Source organism: Rutidosis leptorrhynchoides, chromosome 7 (genome assembly GCF_046630445.1).
Source record: "Rutidosis leptorrhynchoides isolate AG116_Rl617_1_P2 chromosome 7, CSIRO_AGI_Rlap_v1, whole genome shotgun sequence".
NCBI classification, from domain to species: domain Eukaryota; kingdom Viridiplantae; phylum Streptophyta; class Magnoliopsida; order Asterales; family Asteraceae; genus Rutidosis; species Rutidosis leptorrhynchoides.
In genome coordinates this window covers 26,123,407-26,128,119 of record NC_092339.1, presented here as the reverse complement: position 1 = coordinate 26,128,119, position 4,713 = coordinate 26,123,407, and the positions used below count along the sequence as shown (strand labels likewise).

General features: G+C 30.7%; 1 non-coding gene across 1 annotated transcript; it reads right to left on the bottom strand.

Moving 5' to 3' along the window:
• Positions 1-1,743: 1,743 nt before the first annotated feature.
• Positions 1,744-1,816, bottom strand: TRNAA-CGC (transfer RNA alanine (anticodon CGC)). Its single transcript has one exon. It is a non-coding gene; the product is annotated as a tRNA-Ala (tRNA).
• Positions 1,817-4,713: the final 2,897 nt, after the last annotated feature.

Below are 4,713 nucleotides of genomic sequence, written 5' to 3'. Positions count from 1 at the left end.
GTGTGTTTTCAACCAAAACCCAATACCATCTATTTATACTACACTTGAAGGGGTAAAATGGTCAAAAAAAGTTCAAAAAACTGCAAAAAAAACGCTCCAAACGGCTAGTTTTTTTTTGATTTTCGAACAGCAAAAAAAAAAAAAAAAAAAAAAAAAAATCCGGTTTTTATCCGGTTTTCAAAAATCCGGATAAAATCCGGTTTTTATCCGGTATTTATCCGGTTCTGGGGCAACGGCTAGATCCGGTCGGATCCGGATCGGATCCAGGAACCGGATCCGGTTCTGACAGGATCCGGATCTGACAAGATCCGGTTTCGGATTTTTTTTCGGATTTTTTTCGGATCCGGTTTTTTTGTTCACCTGTACAGAGGGGTACGGAACATTTAATAACAAATGTGAACAACTAATTAAACGTTTATGAATCATATTGTTTTACATTTATGAACTAACAAATGTAAACAACTAATTAGACATTCATGAACTAATAACCGTAGAAAAATAATTAAACTATGAACTAACAAATGTAAACAAAATATTGTTTTATGAAAGTCATATTGCATTATATCAAGTTTATTGTTATAATTGATAGGACGAGAATGCGAACTCGAACAATTAGCTTTACCATAGCTACATGGAGAGTTTTTCCGACCTAACAGCCAATAACTACGCTCGAATCATGTTATCCCATATATTCCCATGATGAAGATGAAGGCTCAATCATTTGAAAAAAGTAAAAAAATTTATGTCGTTTAAGGCTACTACAACCATTCATTGCTAAAACATTGAGAGTTACGAGTATCACTTAATGCTAAATCAATTTGTTGGCTATTTTTTTTTTTTTTTTTTCTTCTTTTTATCAATAAAAAAATATGTTATTTCTTTATTTCCCTTTTGTTTCACTTTTATTGAATTTTTTAAATTTGATTCACGAAATAATTTAATAGTTTAGCTTTTTTTTATTTTTATTTTTTTGAGTTGACCCACCTATGTAAAAATAGAGTATAAAATTTTTACACTATTGAATTAGGATTGAAGAAGTATCAAATTTTGATATGCGTAATTTAATTATTATATATTATATATATATATATATATAATGGTGCTGGAGAATATGGTTGTTTCATAGCTTACGAGTTGTCGTTTTATCTAAAATAAACACCTCGAGTTTTGTTTTTTTTCCTAATTGTTTTTGCATTTTTAGTATTTTTCTTCTTTACTTTTTTGAGTATAATTTATTTTACTTATAATTTAATAGGGCTCCTTATGACCCTTCGAACCCGGTTTGACCACCCTTCCATTAACATTGTCGTGACAAATTTCCTTTCCCGAACGATTATCAAAAGTATAAGATAGTACATTGGACGATTCACTTTCGATCAATGTTGTCGTTGAAAGGGGGCAACAATCCGCGCATCACAAGACCCTAAGAAAAACCCGACTCCTTATGTAATATCGCCCGAACTAAGTTCCTCATCATCATCTCGAAACGTGAACAAAATCGATGATATGTTTTTAGACATCATCTTATTCGCAACCCAAAACCCCCTAAATAATTAAGAAAACTTAAACTGTTTAATATTATTGCATTATATATATATATATATATATATTTAAATTAAATTGAACTGACAAGTTAATCAGAGTTGATAAAGTAATGCACAAATCACAATGCCTTTACCAAGATACGAGTACCAACTACCAACTGTTAACTTTTTGTCTACACAAAAAATAGTGATAAATATATGGAGGTGCGGGGAATCGAACCCCGTGCCTCTTGCATGCGAAGCGAGCGCTCTACCATATGAGCTACACCCCCAGGTTTTCAATTACAATAGGTTTCCGATAAGTTAAATTAAGTAAAATGTTTTCTACCCAACGTTCTAATATATTTTGTGACAATTACAAAATTGAGAGTTGGCACAATGTTTTGCAAACAAGTTCTAAAATTCAATCGAAACATGCACAAAAGAACTACGTATAGACGGGGTTGAAACGGTTAGGACCTTGGAGCGTTGCAATGGTTAAAACGAGGTCAAGAAAAAATATATGTTGACCAAATTGACTTTTTATATACTCTATATTTCAAACATAAATATGTAAAATTAAAGGCAAATATCTATGTTTAATTTGAAATACTTGCTTTTAATTTAAACTAGTTGTTGAACCCTAGCTTCGTGCCGGGGGTTCGGTTTTCAGTGTATTTTATTGCGTTTAGTTTGTAAAATTATTTCGTGGTTAAAGAATGATGTCGTTGAAGCGCAACTCGAGTCGAACTAAAAGGTATAACCCGTGAAAGATTTAAATGTTATTTTAAATTAACAATATATGTCCATCTCCGCGTTTAACTATGTAATTATCGACTTTTAAAAATTTAACGCAAAATCAACCTGTATAAAAATTACCCCAAATATTTAGCGTTTTTTAAAATTATTTAGTGACATTGTGTTCCTAAAATTATTTCGAGTTTAACGATGGTGTCGGAAAAATTTAACTTGTTGCGGTCAAGAAGATATGACCCGTTGAATATTTGGGTGGAGTTTATTTAAGATTTTTTATGAAAATGGTTATTTGACACTTTATCCCCTTGTATGGGGGATCGATTTGAATATTTGAAAAAAGTATGGGGGTCTTTGTTGGTGTAGTGAAATTTAATTAGAATAAAAAAAAGGTAAAAGGACGAAAATGCCCCTAGTTACTTTTGTATGGGCGTTATCGAAAGTGTCATGGTTTTAGTAAAGTAGTTTTATATATAAACACATATTGATAATGAAATATAAGTTTTTACATATTGATAACCATCTCAAAGACCATTAGCTCTTTTGAAATTAAATTAACATGAAGCCACATTTGTCTTTTTAGAACGGGGTATTAGAAGCCTACCAACATTACAAAAAGATAAACGGAACAATATTAAAGCTAAACATAAAACGATAACCATACCAATTTCTATTCACCATTTTTGTCTATTAGATAATATAGTAATATTACTAGCTTAAGGCCCGCGATTTCGCGGGCACTTTTGTATGGGCGTTATCGAAAGTGTCATGGTTTTAGTAAAGTAGTTTTATATATAAACACATATTGATAATGAAATATAAGTTTCTACACATTGATAACCATCTCAAAGACCATTAGCTCTTCTGAAATTAAATTAACATGAAGCACACATTTGTCTTTTTAGAACGCGGTATAAGAAGCCTACCAACATTACAAAAAGATAAACGGAACAATATTAAAGCTAAACATAAAACGATAACCATACTAATATTGGTTTGATGTTTACATACTTGATTTTGCTTTATATAAAAATAATAAATTATGTGTTAGGTCATGCAAATATGCAGTACAAATTATGTATAATGAACAAATGAATGTAAAAAATGTAGTTAAACAGAAAATTAGCTATAAAGTAAGTATAATGCAAACATTAAATATAAGTAAAGATGAACTTTAGAAGAAAAAAAATAATTTGTAACACCAAGTTAGTTATATTGGTATACTATTAGACTAGGGAGTATTAATTTTGAATATGTCATTCACGACTTTCCACAGATTATTCAATGCAACAAATCGCTTGTAATAGTCATTTAGTGTCAACATTTGTTATTTTTTCTTTCAATATCCTTCGCATATCCGCTAAACTCTATCGGCCTACATAACAAACATCACAATAATTTCAACCTAAACGATAATTAGTAACTAATTCACTAACAAACTTTCTGTATTTCCAATAAATACAAACTAAAACTTAATCTATACATATACACATACACATATATTCACCATTAATTATGTTTTGATTAATACGTAGTATAATCTTAAGGTTGACTTTAGTCTGTTTTTATTTCCAACGCAAATAGTAATTACTTTATACTACCATCTCGAAGGTCACTCTATTATGTTAGTAATCTTAATCCAAACAGTCATTAAATTGAAAGAAATTGTTATGTATGTATTCTTACAATTTTGTCCAACAGAATAAAGCAGTACCCGAGTGGGTTAGGAGCTCCTGGTAGCCTAGCGAACCATGTGCGATACACCTTTACTTCTATTGGCCTGAATATCAGGTTTTGCTTAAGTTCAGTTACAGGGACTGTTGCTTCTATCCTGCACGTCACAATTAGGAGCGTTATAAGTTGTCATTTTTTCTTTTATGATAACAGTAGGTAATAGGTAATATAAAGCAAAAATAGAAATGAAAGGGTAAAACCCCCATGTAGCAAATGACTTAAACGATTACGATCTCTCAGATAATTACGTGATTACTCTGACTTTGGGACATAGAATTGGGCACACATTCTAGACAACCACCGGTAAACACTCACCAACATCAAAGTCTCTACACCTCTTTTTACGACTCATGTCTAAAAATAAATAACCAACACAAAACGAAACTTACTATGAAGAGGTAATCCACAACGGAATCACCAATGTCAACAACAATAGGTACTAATGGTCATAACAAAAAGATAAGAGAAAAATATAGATCGTTCGATGTTTAACAACACACAAAGCTAAAGAGTAATAATACTTGAGAACTAATTAGAAAATCAAGAAAAAAACATTTATCTAAACAGAAACAAAAAATCCAAGTAAACAACCTCATTAAATATTATATAACAATTTAATTCACACAACGGGTTTATAGAAAACAAAACTTGACATTTCATTACCCATTTAGATACCATCCATTTATCAAATACCTTCAAAATT